General features: G+C 40.6%; 1 protein-coding gene across 2 annotated transcripts in view; it reads right to left on the bottom strand.

Annotated features, from left to right (window-relative positions):
• FSHR (follicle stimulating hormone receptor) overlaps positions 1-18,655 on the bottom strand; it is an 85,667-nt gene that overhangs the window by 66,103 nt on the left and 909 nt on the right. The gene's annotated exons all lie outside the window — the stretch shown is intronic.

The following is an 18,655-nucleotide window of genomic DNA, read 5'->3' as shown; positions in this document are numbered from 1 at the left end:
TCTACCCCCCTCTATTTTAAAACCATTACCTCTCATCCTATCGCAACAGGCCCTACTAAACAGCCTCTCCCCATCTTTCTTGTAGGCCCCCTTGAGGTCCTGGAAGACCGCTATCAGGTCTCCCCGGAGCCTCCTCTTCTGCAGGCTGAACAGCCCCAACTCTCTCAGCCTGTCCTCATAAGAGAGGTGCTCCAGCCCTTTTATCATCTTTGTGGCCCTCCTCTGGACCTTCTCCAACTGGTCCATGTCCTTCTTATGTTGGGGGCTCCAGAACTGGACACAGTACTCCAGGTGGGGTCTCACCAGGGCAGAGTAGAGGGGGAGAATCACCTCCCTCGAGCTCCTGACCACGCTTCTCTTGATGCAGCCCAGGATGCGGTTGGCCTTCTGGGCTGCAAGGGCGCATTGCCTGCTCATGTTAAGCTTCTCATCCACCAGCACTCCCAAGTCCTTCTCCTCAGGGTTGCTTTCAATCCATTCCCCGCCCAGCCTGTATTTGTGCCTGGGATTGCCGTGACCCAGGTGCAGGACCTTGCACTTGGCCTGGTTGAACTTCATGAGGTTGGCACGGGCCCACCTCTCCAGCCTGTCAAGGTCCCTCTGGATGGCATCCCTCCCTTCCAGCGTGTCGACGGCACCACACAAACTTGATACACATCAGAGCGGCAAAGAACCTACACTGCAGCCAGCATGGGACAGCTCTACCAAAATGAGGATCGCCACTTGACATACCCAGATCAGCACAAGCAAACACCACTTATTCTGACACTCTCAGAAACAGGCACTCTCTGTCTAGATTGAAGTGTTGGGGTATTTTTCAATATTTACATCTAGTGCAAGTTTTTGTACATCACAGAAGAAGTAGGGGTTGCTCCTTAGATTAAAACAATTACAAGATTAAACCCCTCCCTTTGCCTGAAGATCAAAAGGTAAAACTGAATTGGGGTAGTGTTTTCAGTGCTGCATTCAGACTCCTATTTCATTGCACAGAATTGGCCCTACAAGACATTCCAAAATAAATACGACAAGAACACTTCAGTATTCTTTAATAAGAAAAATATTAAAAGAATGCTTCATCTCTTGACAAATTATTTTCCTCGGTCATTTCAATAATCTTTGTAAAAACAAGGGAAATGCACTGCCCCTGTGAAATCTCAAGCTGTTCCTTACTGTCCTCACCACCCCCACTCTGGGAGATGGACTATAAAGCAGACTTGGTCTCATAACACTCTAAATGCTTAGAGGTTTTGTGTGACCTGCTTGTTGCCCTCTTTTTCTAAAACCTTCCTCCCCCTTTTCTACTGTAAAAAAAACGTGGTTCATATAGCCTTTGAATAGCTGGTGCAGTTCTGATCCCTTTCATCTCAAAAAGGGTATACTAGTATTGGGGAAGGTAAAGAGAAGGGCAATAAGGCTGATCAAAGACATAAACTGGCTTCCATAAGAGGAATAACTAATTTATCTGGGACTTTTCAGCCTGGAAAGCTTAAAGGGATGCTAGAAGTCTACAAAGTGCCTTGGAAAGAGTGAGCAAGGACTGATGCTTTATCAGCTCTTCCATTACAAAAGCTTAGAGGTGAGGCCAGAGGCGGCTAGATTAAAGGCAAACCAAAGGATGTAGCCCTTCACGCAGTGTACATGGGCTGCCAGAACTCCTTCATGCAGCTTGCCTGGATGTGAGAAACTGACGGGGGCTCACAGGTAGAATGTACAAGTAATGTGAGGAGAGAGAATTTAGAGTTACTGAACAAACAACAGGAACTCCACGCAATCCCCTGGGCTGGAATTAGCTGGAGGCTGGAGGAGTATTGTGGTAACACATTTTAAACACTTGCCCGTAGCAGCTTTTAAGAATCCTTGTTGTACACAGGATACTTGATCTGCCTTACCGTAGATGTGGCTTATATTGTAGGGAGAGAGCAGGCAAAGGAAGGGCTCCCTTCCTACAGAGGAAAAACTGATCAGTCATCTGCCTCTGCTGAGCTACAGTCCTGCTTGGAGGCCAAGGGGCAAGCCAGGGGATTGTGGAAAGAGGACCTAGCATGCCCTTGCTTGGTGCCGGATGGGCCAAACTTGAGCTGCTGACCACTGGCAGAAGATCCTTGCTGGGCCAGTCCAGATATCTGTGAAGCTTTGGGGCAAGATCACATAATAAATAAGCTGAGGGGCTTTGCTTTCTTATCGTATCTGAACAGCTGTGGTTTTGCTTAAATGTTGGTTGCAGCAAGAATTCAATCAATACTACCTGTGGCTCTCAAGTCAAAACAAAGATATATTCCTTCAGGACTGCATGAGGCATTTCTAACCTACAAAGAAGTATTCAGTAATACTGACTCCATCTTTCAGTGTCCATATTAGGAAGTAAAGCATAACATTTTTAAAAGCAGACCAAGGCTTCAGAGGCTATTACCCTATGCCTGTTTTCTTTATGATGATATCTAAGCTTATCTTTTGTCTGATTGATTCCAGCGGATAGTTATGACACATTGCATAAGAAACCACAGGCTGTAGACCAAGAGGACGACCAAGCAGACCTCAGGATAAATTAGGAACAGACTATGGGTGTTTTTGCTGTGGAAAGAATACGCTACAGCAGCAAACACTGAGAGGTGCAGCAGACACAATATGCAGTCTCTGCTTAAGCAGGGCACCCAGAGAGCTTTTAACTACCTGAAGAATTTCAAGGTTGAAGATTTAAACAATTGTGTTAAACTAAGGGAAAGAAGAGTACAACAGCACCAGCAGCAAAATGCACTGACAGTAAATAAATATCACTAAATGCTGATCCTTGGCCAGAGGCTCAAACTCAGCTTGGAGCTAAAAGGTGCCCAGATCCTTAAGGCTGTATTTTTTTATCTGTTTTTAATAGTAAGGGCTTTTTTTTTTTTATTTATCTAAGTCTGAATAAAGGTATTTATTTTTAGAGAACTATCCTCCAGCCCTTAGACAAACCTGTGCTTTCCAGGAAGAAACAGGGAAAGGATTTCCTCTGCTGGGCCTTCATTCAGGAACACAGTAAATCCTGTGAACTCCAGTATGGCAAGTTGAGTGCATTTAAGCAAATATATAGATTTCTTTTCTAGCATAAAGATAGTGCTTTGATTTAAGACAATAGGGAACAATAGACAGTGGGCCACCATCTGAGCAAAACCTGCATGAATATGAGCCAGGTAAGCTTTCCTGAGCTCACTTCATATATCAGAAAAAGGAATCTAGACCTCCCTCTGCTCTAACTGGAGGGGTGAAATTAAATGTCTTTTTTTTTTTTTCTCAGAGAGAAACAGAAAACAAACAAAAAAAAAGAAACATAGAACAGAACTCTGCTTGAAAACAGAATGAAAATAAATCAGCAGTGAATGGATTAGCTTCAGATCAGACTGCCCGGAGCAGCCAGATTTGGAACAGCAGAGCACTCAGGGCTTGTGTTTTTTAAATGAGTTTTAATAAATAGAATCAATAGTTCAAATTATGAAGAAGGACAAAAGCACAGATCAAATCGATCAAGGCCGTAGCTTATCGTTATAAGTCAAGGAGTGTCTTCCCTTGTCTGAATGGGATAAGGTGGCAAGAGAATCCACTTGTAGCTTTTCAATATCTCTCCCAGAACAGCTGTATGCAGAGTTTGGATACAGAGCCTGAAAATGCTACTGGTTATCCAAACACAAACACAACCTCCCTTTTTTTTTCCTTTCCCCAGCAGGAAAATAAATAAATACATAAATAAATAAATAAACAAGGAAATGAATCCTTTGTCCTGAAGATAAATGCAAGAATTTACAGGGAGGACAGAACTAAATAGACAAACAAGCACAAAGTATCCTTCATTACATACAGGATTTAATGCTCCAGTGAAAAGATTATTGTTCAAATAACTGGAAAAGTGTCTCTCCACATACTAAGTTAGGAAAGGGCCTTGGAGAGCGCTCAGGAGTTCTCTCTCCCTCAAATAGTCAGCCAAGGATTATTCACTGGAGAGGAGCGAGGGGGATATCATTAACTACAATCAGGCTTTTTGCAACGGGAGGGGGCATTTTCACACAGAAAACCTTGTTTTCCTCTTTGTGTTTGTTTGTTTTGTTTTTTCCCAAAGGAACTTCACTGTGGGGAAGCTGCAGTGTCTCACTCCAGGGCCAGCTCTGCTAATGCAGGTCTGGGTCACCCAGCCGCAAGGTCCCTGCTCTGCACTGGGCGCCTTCACCCAGGCACATGGCTGCACAGGTGCTCACAGCAAGGGCTGATCTCCAGATCTGTCATGGCAGTGTAAGGGTACAGCACACACAAGTGCTGCTACTCTACACACCACCTACAAGGGTAGGGAAAAATGGAGAATCCCAGCTGCCTCCTTATTTGGAGTAATAGGGGGACGACCCTACTTCAGATAAGCTTGTTTTGATTAATAGCGGCCTCCTCCCACAATAATGAAACCCAGGAAAAGCATGTTGCAGCTCCAAATAGCTTTTCAAGTCTCAGTTGGACCTTCAGGTCACCAGCCCTGGGTCTGCACATAGAGAGCTTGTACTGTTCATCACTGGGACATCACCACGAACTCCCCTTTCATCACAGGGGTTTTACTCCAAACACTCCGAGCACAAGTGCTGCATAGGAAACCAAAAGCACTTAAAAAACCCCTTTTTCCTCTCCTCCAATATAACTTTATTATTAAAATTAAGTCAAGTACAAACTATCAGCCTTGAATTTATTTCATCAAATAACTGAAGTATAACTGAAGAGGTTTTCCGCATACAACATGACACCTTAGAGATCTGAGAACAATGCATGGTGCTGATAACCTCTGCTAAATCCCATTCATCCTCAGGGTGAAAAGCCGGCAGCCGTTATGCGGGCTTTGTGTCCACATATAGCACATAAGAGTCTTTTTCATTGTTGTGGTTGAATTACAGATAAACAGCCAAAGAGAATAATAATCTTACAATAATAGAATATATGAAAGATGTACTACTGAAAGTCATTCACATGCTCCAGTGATGGGCATGGTTCAAAGTCTATCTGGAATAGCCTTCCATCTTGCTAATAAATATTCAGAGACTTTTTAATCTTCAAGGGCATAATATCGAACATCTGACAAAATTCAGTGTAGATCCATAAGCGGTTTTTATTCCATTTCAATCAGAAGTAGATTTCAAAATGTTTTATAGCAACCAACACCTTTGTCAGAAGACACAGAACTTTCCTGGTCAAAGTAGTCAGCAGTTAACTGCAGGTCCAACACAATAAATAAAATACCAATTATGATTCAAGCATAATGTAAGTTATTTGCTATTCTGTAAGGAAGAATTGATTTTCCCAGCAGTGTCACTTACACTGTAATGATTACTGCACGTAAGACAACTTAAGAAAATGATGGAAAACAAATTAGATGGGCTGCAGATCATTGGCTTATCTCGACTGCTTACCTTGAAGAGAGAGTTAGGGAAATGTAATATACAGTACTGAATGTCAGAGTGCTTGAAACCTCTGCTCTCCTTCCACCTCCTTGATATTTCACATTAAAATTCCAAATCAGAAAGAAACATTTCCAGCAGGGGTAAAGCATGAAGCAACACATCTTGCCAGTCTAAGAACATTTACTTAATTAAAACCAATGATAATTTGCTGTGACAGAAGATAATTAAAGGGGTATAAATTGTATAAGAACCTGGCTTTGTCTGATGCTGTCATTTTATATACACATCTATTCATGAGAAATATGAATATATTTGAGAAATATGAGAAAAATGTTGCCATGGCTCCTTGGCTTTTGTTAGTTGACACTTCAGTACTGATGACCAAGTGCTAAAGCAATGCAGTGAAAGACTGGGCCCAATATTATGGCACAATCTAATGGAAATCAATAGGAATTCTTCCACAGATTTTTTAACATGTATTGGATAGACCTTTTATGCACGTGTAAGCCTGAATAATGGGAACAGAGGTTAACCAATCAGCGATGCAATGATAATCTCTTTATGCGGAGATGGAATTGTCCCAGTCAGAGTTTTTAACAAAAAAATGACTTGGTCTCACATTCTTCTCTGGCGACAACCACAATCAGCAAATGTACTGTACATTAAGTGCTGCACATCTTATCTAGCTGATAGAATTTGTTGCAAGAGGCTGGGTTAACCATGTATGGTTTTGCTTTAGAATCAGCAAAAATGACAGTCAGCATCACCACCAAATCGGGAATGTCATTGCGAAGTTTCATACATACCCTTTCAGAATCGTTAAGTTTTCCCTCAGATCTATTTCAAAAGTCTGCATTGTTATTTTACTTTTTTACTCTAATTGCAGCTTCCTTGCATAATCTCCTATTTTTTCTTGCTCTATTTTAGATGGTAAAAGGTATTTTAAGTTTTAAAGATGAGTTGGCCTCTTGGGTTAGATGTAATGCTTGTTATTTCAGCTCTTTTGATGATTTAATCTCACTAGCCAACCACTTTTTTTTTTTTAATGTAACCTCCATATCTATTCTTGCAAATAGATTGTTCAAAGAGTAGGCATGATAGTGGTCATTGTCTCTCACTTTCTCAGAGTAAGGCACGTTTTTGGCAAGGAGAAAATGAACGTTTGCTCTGAGTTTGACAGTTGTAAAGGATGTGTATTTCCTTGGGCTTTGTTTATAAGACCGCAGTGCTTAAAAGATTATTTTATGCTGCTTTTGGCAAAAGTTGCAGTTTGTATAAGTGCTACTGTTTTTATGGTTCAACAAAACAATATTTAGAGCCTGTATATTCAGTTACAGAAAAGCAAATAACATGCAATGAAAGTATAGAAAGCCACAACCAACATATTGTCTGCTTTTGTGTATACTTTTTAATTTTCCTACCTCCTTCACTCGAGGGTAATCCTCTGAAACACACAGATGTTTCAGCTGATTATCCCTTTTTCCGGCAGAAGTAGCCTCTGACATAGTGAGTATTGCTATTTCAGCACTGAGATAGCAGGGAATCGTTAGTGATCTCTTTGACACAATTTTTTTCCAGAAAGTATTTTCCATCATCACCTCTTCATTAAGATCAACAAGAGGGAAGAACATGCAGATAACCATGCAAGCCAAGCATGACTCGGAAGCATGCTGTTACGTGGGCTAGCAGAAGAAGCATGGTCATTGGGTTCTGTTACAGCAGCTGCTGAGATACAGATACTGATGTTGGAAAACAACTTTCTAACTGGGAGAACTCAATGCCATGGAAACCCCTACACTGATGCTATACTTGATAGTGAAGGTTAAGTTTAGACCATATCATCTAGGTGCACCTTTTTCCTTCTTTGGAGCGTTTTAAGAAAAGCAGTTGACATCGTATTTTAGATTAAGCCTTCTGGGACTTGTGGGCGTCTAGGATTGAGAGCCAGCCTGCATCAGTTGAGTTCAGACTAACAATCCCCTGACTGTTTCTACACAACATAGGCTGAAACACAAAGTTGTTGTTCATAAAAGTAGGATACTAGCATAAGTTGCTTTACAGAAATGTATAAACTCCTTTATGTGATGAACACTGTAAAGATGCACTCTAGCTGACAAGTCACCACTAATAAAAATAGCAGCCTGCTGTCTCTCCAAAGCAGAGGTTAACAAGCTTTCTGTGGAATGCAGAAAATCTTCAAGGAGACACGAGCAGGAACTTCTGAACTGCCTCATTCCCTATTTTAGCTGATAACCACAATGTGCGTTCATCCTGGAGGACACTAAACAGATGAATCTACACCTAGAACAAAGGCTGTCTCTTGGCAGCCTGGCACGGAGGGGGAAAAAAAAAAAAAAAAAAAAAAAAAAAAGCCTTTCACAGCCTTGAACAAAGTGTCAGTCTCCCTGTTTTCTAGTGCCACTGGAGTATTTCTTCCAGCCAGCATTTGCGCCTCTGACAGACAAACAAAATGGCAAAGCCCTAGCTGCTGCTGGTCCACATCCCTCAAACTGTTCCTACCAGATCAGGACATCAGTACACCCAAGGGCAAGCACTCCTCAATGGGCACTTCATGGAGACTCGTGCCTTGGTGTCCAGGCCGAGCAGCACTTCTGTAAAGCCCTGGATGGATGTGGTCTAACTTCTAGGGTAAAGTGCTCAAAAAACAACCCAATTTCTGGGGTGCAGGTGCATGCAATACCCTCTGCTACACCAATATAACATGGCAATAACATGTAAGGAAACAAAGGAACCCAAAGTAATACTGTTTGATACATGATTACTCTATATATATATATATATATAAATCCTTTAGGTACATCATTCATGTATTTACAAAGACTTCTAGCTAAGGAGACATATACAGATAATAGCTAAACTCATAAAGGGGTGAAAACCTTCCAATTAGCGCTCCATATGCAGCCCTACTGACCATAACAGAGCCAACAGTTATCAGTAATTGAAATGCCCACAAAAATCTCCACCTCAGCTGTCTTTAAATTACTGACTGCAACACTACCGTGAAATGCTGCTTTTCTAATACAGTGACATAAACTGATACAAGAAAAGTACAGAAATGAAGAAAGCGGAAAAGGTGATGATGCAGAGATATCATGTCAGTAAAACTATATTTGAGGAAAAAACCCCTGAAGCTGTATATGCACCATTTGAACATGAAAAAAATAGTAGAGCTATGACTTTGTACTGCCTTATTTAGGAGATTCAAAGCAACAGGCCTGCATTTCATGCTGCTGAGCATAACTATTTCTCATAACAGGAAAGCTTTATTAAAAAGGAATATGAATGTGCATTAGGTAATTTTTTTTTTTTTTGAATGAGGAAATATATTGCCACAGGAGTATGGTCTGGTGAATAAGGTCTTGAAGGGACTACAGCCCCAGCTAAACCACTGATTTGTAACCCTGTACTTTTGGGAAATCGCTTGCCCTTTACATCCTATAGTTGTACTGTTTTTGTAATGGGTAAAATTACATTTACATACTTACGAGGAATGTTCTGAAATCTGTTAACATTTATAGAAAACTTTGTGAGTCTTAAGAAAATCTTATCATTTGCATATGGTTCATTAAAACAATTAAAATCTTCCCTAATAATTCCAAATACATTTAAATAGTTGGCTACCTATTTCATTTGTGCTTTCCACATCCGTTTTATTTCTCCCTAGAGTGGTTTCCTGTCTACTGTAATAGCACAAAGTCCTGAATCTGCAAATACGTAGAGATGGGTAGTTTCACACCTGCAATTCGTCCCACTGGGAGGCAGCGGCGCTGCTTGGGCAAGCAATTAGGATGTGTATGGATGCCTGCGGAATCAAATCCTGAGTTTTCTTGTAGGGTATTTCCTCACAGGGGCTACTACCGCTGATTTCCAAGGACTGAAGAATGAGGTCTGGGCTTCATGTGCCGTAGCAACAATACACTGCAGGAAGGAAATTACAGCTCCTGGGATTCGGATACAGTGAGTATTTCCCCAAACCAGTAATTCCATGTAGAGAGAGTTGTTGTTCTGCCAGGACATTTCTTGTTTTGCTGTCATTTTCTGACATAGCCTGTACTTCTTTTATGACTTTCCATTTGCCAAAAAAAGAATAGCAAAAATTTCCATAGCAGCTCTGTTGGCCTAAGAAAACTTTGGAGACAAGGCAGGTTTTTTAGCATCAACCTGCTGACTTCTGATGGCAGGGGGGTTTATAGCCCCTCTTCTTGTATCTTGCTTGTTCAGAAATTTCTGTGTGTCTGTAAATATTTCTACTGGGAGACTGGGGTCTGAGGAAAGACTCTTCAGAATTGATTGCTTCCCAGTAGTTAACAAGAATGAAAAAATTGATTTGACTGATCTGTGCTCCTTTTTTTTTTTTTTTTTGCAGCTGTGGAGAGACTGGAGACACCAGAGAAAGCAGCATGGGCAGTGCTTCCACTGCTGGAGGTAGACTTTCTTTCTTACCTCAGTGGGTGTCTGTGGCTCTCACAGATATGAGTGCCTCTCACTGAATAGGACACCCTTTTACAAAGGCTCTTTCCTCAAAAATGCTTACTGGGCTAATAAAGGTAATAGCCCAATATATTTAGATCATATGATGGTGCAAGTGAAAAAAGAAATCAAAGCCCCCATGGAAATTAGCAGTGAAATCCAAACCTCTCAAAGCCAAGGGTAGGGAAGAGTGTTACACTACTATCATTTCTAAGTGTGAGGCATAGCACAGAATATAAAAGCATTAAAAGGCTTTCAGATTGTGTGTAAAGAAAACTGTTATAATCCTTAGCCTGCTCATGTGACAATCCTTTTCATTGAAGAAAATCAACCCCAAATAACCACGTCACTTCTTCCCATCCCTGGTTTTGGGAAAAAGGGACAGGCACACAGTCCCTCCTTCCATTGCTACTCCTCCCACCTGTGTCTTGGCCATTTTATCAGTTACAGCTACATATACGTACTACTGTTTTCCATTATCTTCTTTGCCCGAAGTCAAACTGGTGGAGGAAGAGGTTAAACACACAGACACCCTGTGCACACACTCTATTCCCTTCACTTCTTTAGTAGGATCTGGTTTTGGAGTAAGGGTGAGGGGAGGCTCCTTTATGAGTATCTCACTGCATCTCACAGTTTTATGTTCAGAACATAAATACAGGACACCAGAAACTCTCCTGAGAAAACAAACTTCACTTTCTTTTCCAGTCTTCACACAGTCAGTCCAGTTCTTCATTGCACAATACTATTTCAAATAAAAATTGATTGAGCATCATTTGCAAGTATATTCCCTCCTTGCTCCACTCTCAAACAAAAGATGAATCAGTCATTGAAAACTTGGAAGTTTTACCCACTGCATGTTTATGCACATAATGTTTCTGGAAAACCACTGAAGATTCATAGATTACTTACAAATAAATACTTACAAATTAATTCAAATTAACTGATTGTGTTTGGACAAGGATTCGTATCAGAAAATACATCCTCGTGTGCTATGGGGAAACTTTATGTCCCATTACCAGAGTAGCATTCACAAAACAGAATTTCCAGGTAAATATACTAAAATGCTGACTAGTAACTGCATTCCTGAGTAGATATGAGAGCAGACAGAGGTTAAAGCTTCAGCCTGCAGCTCAGCCAGCAAGTATATGTTTAAAATTGAGGCTGCCCTGTCTATGACAAGTTCTGAATATGTTACAGTCAAGGATATAGCATTATTTAGCAAGTCCAGGCAAAGTCAGAGGCTCAGAAAGCTCAATATGGTTTTGAAAAACAAAGACTGGTTCATCTGAGTTGGGTAGAAGGTTGTTATAATTTCACTGAGAAATATATCACTCTCTGTATAAAATAGCAATCTGTAAATTCTCCTCTGGCTAACCAGGAGCAAATGCATCTTGAGTAGCTTGATAAGGTAATGGGAGATAAAAAGCGTCCATTCCTTCCAGGCTGAGCTCCTGAAACACCTAAGGATATTAGGAGGAAAACATTAAGCAAAAGCAAACCAATCACAAACTTTCCTGACCAAAATCACTCCCAAAATCAAGGAAGTTGTACCTAAGTAAATGCAGAAATTGGGCTCCATATTACAGTGTATGCAAGACAATTAGAAGAAATAATTTTCTATACTCTTAGATGAAATCCAGTCTTGACTCTGACCTATAATTTGATATAAGCTTCATTTTAATGACTTAAATTTCACAGCTAATAAGAGCAGTCCAATCAAACGATGGGCAAAGAGTGTGAAATAATTTACAGGTTTGGTCTGAAAAGGTCAAGGTCTTAAACAAAGAAAAGTGACTTTTGCTACCAAGGGCTTGCCCCTGACTGTGTAAAACTAATAGACTGCTATGAAAAATAATACCTGTCTTTTGTGCCCAGAGTATCTTATTCACCAAACACACACACACATTAATTAGCAATCAGCTCTGCCGAAGTGAACAAGTGGTTGACAGAGGTCCCCATTGCCAAACAGTGAAAATGAACTTGGTTCTTTCCACTGAAGTTAATGAAGCTATGACAAATCAAATTAGCTGTGAACTTACCCCAATTATCTTTTAGCTTGCCTGCACAAGGACACTCAGGAACGTTAAGCAGAACTAACTAAAATGCCATCAAGTTAGAAGAGAGCGACGCATGTTGAACTTTGCATGGATTTATTTTGTTCCTCAGTTAGGTGTCTAACAGGTTTGTTTACTTATATTTGCTAGATAATTTCATTTGGCTTTGCAGGACCCTCTCCTGTGTACAGACCGTTAGCAGTTAGAGCAGCTATCCCCTTCAGGATGTATATTCACTTGGCATCTCTCTTCTGTGCAACTGCTCTCTGTTTTTGTGGCATTCCTTATCCACTTTCTTCTCTCACCCTTGCTAAGCTCTCTGCATACCCAGTATTTTCAGCGACATGCCAGCTCGATGAGACCCCTTTGGCATCCGCAGAGGAAACCCTTGAGCTGCACAGCAGACTTTCTCCTGCTGGTTTATCAGGCAACACATTTTGTGTGTGGTACTCTTGCAGAGAATTTAATTTGGAGCTTTTAAAGACACCTTCCATTGGAGATGTCTTCATTACACCTCAGAAATGCTGCTGGGAAGATCAAGTATTCAAGAAGCTTTAAAAATATTTTTTAAATTATTAGTTAAGAGGTATGGCATGGGTTTTAAGGGAGATAATAAGCTTTATTCTTCAGGACTGCAATGCTGACTTTGCTAAGGGCCAGATCCAGAAAATTATTAACTCAAATTCCCAAGCTGTCATTTATAAACCTGACTGAGGAGCTGAAAGCATATTGCATGGACAAATGCTGATATGGGGATAACAGACGGGTTGTCCTGGCTTGGTGGCTCTTAACAGTACAGCAGCTTGTACCTTGCTGGGTCAGAGCATGAGGGGCACACACACTCCCCTTTCTGCTTCCCCCTCTGTATAAATACCCTGAGCTCCCTATGTAAGGGATGGGAGGGCAACTCAGCGAAGATGAGACAGAAATATATAAGCACTTCAATGTCTTTCAAACTCATAAAAGTACCCTTGAAAACTTTTCTCTAGAACTAGCTAGCTCTCCCAGCTAGCAGTAGTCACCTTTGAGTATCAGTAGGATTCCCTGTGCCAAAGTGTATGGGCCTCCCCAAGTCGGATGAGAGATGAAGTTAATATATTTTAATATCAGAAAAGAGAAGGCAACAAAGTCTGAAATACAGCATTTTAATTCTGTGCAGTGAAAACTGCTGAGTTGTGAGAAGCCGTAGGAAGGGGAGTAAATGAAGCTAGGAAATCATCCATGCTGTTGAAGAGTTTAGTGCGGCATACCATTCAGAGCAAAGGAAATTAACTGCTGTGTGACATGGGTGAATTCATGATTCCACAAATCTGTCTTGTGATTCATGTTCTTGTGGGAGAAGTAAAAGATAGACCTCTATTCTACTTTGTAATTTCCCTTAGGCTTACCAACTTCTCAATTTTAACTACATTTTAGTTTAAAACTGCTTGTTTCTGATCTTACCAGGGCTCTTCTCTCTTGCTCTGCCTCTATGCTAAACCTTGGTATTTACCAGCTCACATCTCATGAATAACATTACTGTCAAACTCTGCTAGGTTATAATTATATGAAACAGGATTTGAATGGGGAAACACCCAGGATGAAGACACTATATTTGAGACAAGAAAATGTAACACCTACAAATGACTAGTTTAATCTTCCAAACACTTCAGAAAAACATTCATGATAATTTCATTCAACAGGCAAGTTTCGATTCTCTGTAGGAAGTGAAGCAGAATATACCTAAAATGTCTAACAGAGAGGCTTTATTTCTGGACATGGAACTGACTAGCCCCAGGAACCCATTTTGCCTGGTATCAGACATATGGGGATATGACATGGGCCCTCTGTTTTTAGTGTGTGTTCACAAGACAGAGGTTGCCAGAAAAGCTTGTACTTGTACACTGGGAGAATCTCTCTGTAGCTGACCCCTGTGAAGGGCATCAGCTGGCATAAACCTTGGTACCCTCTCAATGCTGCATGCAAACAAAATCAAGTCTTGGCTTTCACTATGTTTCCCAGCAAAAAACTTAGTGATTTAACAAGTCCTATACTTGCCATTAATGTTTAAGTGTACTTTCAGTTCAAAGATACATTAGATATATACACAAACATCTCTACATCTTCAGACTCGATCATATGTCTTTCATAGAGGCATCACGCTGCAGTCATTATCAGTCAAGTGAAAGTCATGTGTATGTATTTATTGCCAAAGTATCACAAGTAAGCCAGCAGAGTACTGCACTGCACAGCAACTCCTATTGTGTGCAGCATACCTCCTTGTGTTGAAAAGCTCCCAAAGCTTTGGAAACTGGATGTTTCTATAGAGATACATACTTGATAATTTATACTAGCTGAGGATCTGCCCTGCAGAGTTTATTATCCTTTAGTGTCACTTTCTTCCTTTTCTTTTTTCTCTCTTATGCTCTGCCTATTTCTTTTTATTCTCCCAATGAAAATGTCAAATACAGAATCCAGCATAAGCATTGGACCACTCCATGGATATACAGCCAGGGATTGTAAAGCAACATCTATAGCTTTCTGCTTCAAAGTGTGAACTGATCATAAATTCAGGAAGAAAAGAATGTAGCACTAACTGCAGACTTTTTGCTACCCTAACAGAAGCAAAGCTGGTTTAAATTAAAACGAAAGAAATGAGGGAGAGGAGAGGGAGAGGAGAGGAAGCTTTAGGTAGCACGTAATATATTCTAAATATGCTCTGCTGTGCAAATATTCTCATCCCCTTCTGATAATATGTGGGTTTATAGATTTAACCACCATATGATTAACCATAACACAGGGACTTGAAAGCTTCATGGGTCTTCACTTTGTTAGCTTACTTTATCCTCTCCATACCCTGTCTTTCTTAGATTAAGGTCAGTCCACCAGTATAAACACCTGAGCAAGAACTGTAATTATTTGCAGGTTTCAATGTAATGTCAACCTTAAGTGTGAAAGCATAAAAAAAATCCTAATTGCAGCTGTCAACAGTGTTTCAGCTACTGTTCACATCACTTGCAGCTTCTGTGGCAGGGAAGCACATCTGAGTGTGCTTAGTACATAACACTGAACTTGCTATTTCAAGCACTGTTTTAGTGGTCAGACATCTACTCAGCCTTGACTTGATAGTCTAAAATAAATATCCTTGAGCAGTTGTACAAAAACACCTAGGCAGAGAGCAAGTAAAAAACCCCACTGCTTCTAGTTTGCAGATGCTTGGAAGAAAACACTCTATATAACGTACCTCTAAACCACTCTGACAATGGCTAAACTGGTTAGTGAAACCAGAGAACAGATTTTAAAATACGAAACACCATGTGATCAAGCCTAGGCCTTATGTATTTCACCTGCAGTTTCCCTCTCTCTTAGCTGGCACTTTGACAGATGGGTGCCAAATGAAGGACCATCTCTATTGTCAATTATTTCAGTCATCTCTGTTGCTCCTTTCTAAAGCTGGCACCAATCTCCTGCTGAAGACTCTGGCATGCTAACACGTTAAACAATTCCTTTTAATTAGCTGAGTCACACATCCAAGTTTGCAAGCTAGGAGCCTTCATTCTGAATAGATGTTTTTTATAACGTCTCCACTGTGCAGAAACAGTCAGACAGAAGGTACCAACTGGTCAACATCCATGCGCTGCTAAGGGCTGCTTCACTTGTATGCCAACTAAGGATGGCTAATCATTGGGGGAGGAAAGTTTAGGAGTAGGAGAAGATTACAAAAGTAATTGAGTTGGAGACAATTTCTCTTTATAACAAATACAACATGTCCAGACTTGATTTCCTGATAGCTTTTTTTCCTGATACCTTTTTATCACAGCATGAGTTACAGGATGCAGGTAAAATCCTGATATTAGTATTTCTTTCACAACTCCGCAGGACTGCAAGCAGAATTGGACCAAGCAGCCTTTTTCGCCTCCCTTCTTAAGCTGCTTTGCACTGTTGCTTTATTTTGTCAAATCAGAGGTATAGTCTACTGCCCGAACTGTTGCACGTAGCTGCGGGGGTAGAGCTCTCTATTTCCCTGGGATACTGTAAGAGTGATTTCAAGCACTGCTGAGATGAGAAACCCAAAAGCAAGGAAGGGTGCTGTAAGAGAATGAGTAAACTTTTCCTGACCTTTCTAATTGTATTCCCAGTTGACATTCATATGTTTCTGCTTAAAGCAGTTTGCTAAATTTTAAGAATCCCTCTTTCTATTCTCAGAACATGTTATTTTTTTTTTGCAGTACTGTCTCGAAACAAGATCCCTAACAACTAAATGAAATCTTAATGAATAGTAAGGATGGATTACAAAGCTTGACACTGCATTTTAAAACTGTTCTAAAGCTACAAGGAGTAAACTGCCTTAGGTGACTACTGAGTTGCTCCCCCGTCTTACTGTGAGGCAAATAGTTAATACTTTGACACAAATTAATTTAAGTAAGTTTTCCATCTGAACTTTCGGCCTCTGACCTCCCATGGATTACCTCCAGAGTTGTAAGGCACAGTCATCTACATTTCTGACAGGCATTTCAGCATCTATTAAAAAAATGCCAAGAATACTTCTATCCAACTCCTCTTCCAGGCAAAGATTATAAAGCAAAACAGCTAATGACCGCAGCCTCCCCTGCAAACACTCAGTGCATGCCAGCTACAGAGTGCTTGCAAATCTGCAAGGAGCAATGTACAAACCAAGCTGTAACTGACCTCTCATGGGATTTCAGCCTGTAAGTGAAAAAGTAGATGTGGCAGCAAAAGGAGTAATGAAAACGCATGGTTTCTAACCTCTGCTCTGTTTCCACATGGTAAGTACAAATTGAAATCCCTCACCATAAGAGGCTGCCAGCCCTCCCCTTTCCAACACCCTTGCTAAAGCAAATGCTAATCCAACCAGGAGCAAAACCCCATGCCATAGAGCTCACATTTGCTGTGAAGGGTAAGCTCTCACTGTTGGGAAAACCACCACAAAGAAACCCATCATGGCAGCATGTGTCAGTGGCCTATCCTCAAAGAAAAAAAAACCAACAAACAAACCCAAAACCAAACACTTAAAAAGATCAGCCATGGCAAAGAGCAGAGATAATGGTTGTTGAGGGCACTATTTTTACCTTTATCCTGACTTTTCTTACCAAGTAACAGAACTGGCTGCCACATGCCAGGGTCCCAACTGAAGAAACAGCCATAGTGGAACAGAAACACACAGCAACAGAAGTGCTTGAGTCTTACCAGGCTTCTGTTCTCTCTCCGAAGTTTTCACTGCCATGCTATTCAACATCTAAAAGGCACTAGGATAGCTTAGGAAAGCTATCAAGATCACATAGAAAAGGTTAAGAGCTCGAAGTGTACTGAAGAAAACCCCCTCCTTTATGTCAAACAAAATTAGATCACATCCAGCACTCCCACAACGAGCTCTTAAGTGAAAAAAAGTACCTTGCAGGAGCTGTACTTAGCAAAAAGTCTGTGCTTGTGTCCTATACAGGCTCGTTAGATACCATGGCCATCTATGCTCAAGCTGCTACACTGATTTTAAAACCTTTTTGACTCATTGAGGCTTTTTGAAAAACCATAAAGAAAGCTTTTTCTGTTACCAGTGGAGCATTTTTAACAGCACCTGGAGCAGTAAAGAATCACCCCGCTGGGCACTCAGTGGAGAGATGCATAGGAAGACACCTTTCTAGAGTCCCCTTGGACCTTGAGGGAAAATCTAAGGTTTATCTGTCACTTAATAGCTCTTCAACTAATTTATCTGCCTTTAGTAACATTGACATTTGCTAAATTCAAAGCAACTCTATAGAGCTTTCATGGACAAATTCTCAAGCTGTGCTGAAATCAATCCTGGGTCTATCCTGATTTAACGGGACCAGAATTACCTTCCAAGGAACCAAAAGTTGGTTTAAGTGAGAAGAGAGTCAAGTTGAGAGAATCTAATTCCAATATTTGTATGATGCTGCTGGAAGAAAATATTCACTCACTGTTTTCGGTCTCACTAACATTGTAAGTCAGCCTATTTCAGAAAATACACACTAATGCTGAGGAACCCGCAAATTAGCATCCTCAACAAACCCTCAAAAAGCTAACAATGATCTGCTGCAAACAAATCCCATTTTACTAACAGGTGTTTTTTGGCCATATAAAACTCTATTTCTTTGCACAAATAATAACAAAGTGCTTTTACTTAATCTCTAGAAGGCAGACCTTAACTGGGTAATCTAAACAATCAAAGCAAAATTAAACAAAATTAGCAGAGTATGCCTGGAACACGGTTCACTCAGGATTTAAATGACCTAAATCATAGATAGATTATTTTTCCCTCTAGTTGTGAGGACGATTTAAACTTTTACTGGCCTGCTGTGGTTAATTCTGACATTTTTCTCAAGTTTTCACCGCGGTCTACTTATTCAGTGAGCATAATAACTCCTCCTTCTGAATGAAAGATAACTCCTGCCCTAGAAAAATTGTGGGGTAGTAACCATGGATATATTGTGGAGTGTAAAATTGGGATGAAGTATATTTTTCCAACTAGTGCCATATCATTCTTCCTTGTATCCTCCCTCCAAACTCACCACTCCACTTATTAATCAAAGAGTTTATCCAGGACTACTCCTTTAATTTTTGCTTTAGGTCCTAACGATGTCAGACAGCTGTGGGTGTAGGCAAGGGGTGATAAATCTTGCTTTAAAAAAAAAAAACAAACAACAAAAAACAACAAAAAAACCCCCCAAAAACCCCACAATCACTTCCACA

This window comes from Chlamydotis macqueenii, chromosome 3 (genome assembly GCF_036417535.1).
Source record: "Chlamydotis macqueenii isolate bChlMac1 chromosome 3, bChlMac1.mat, whole genome shotgun sequence".
Lineage (NCBI taxonomy): Eukaryota > Metazoa > Chordata > Aves > Otidiformes > Otididae > Chlamydotis > Chlamydotis macqueenii.
This window is presented reverse-complemented; position numbering and strand designations above follow the sequence as displayed.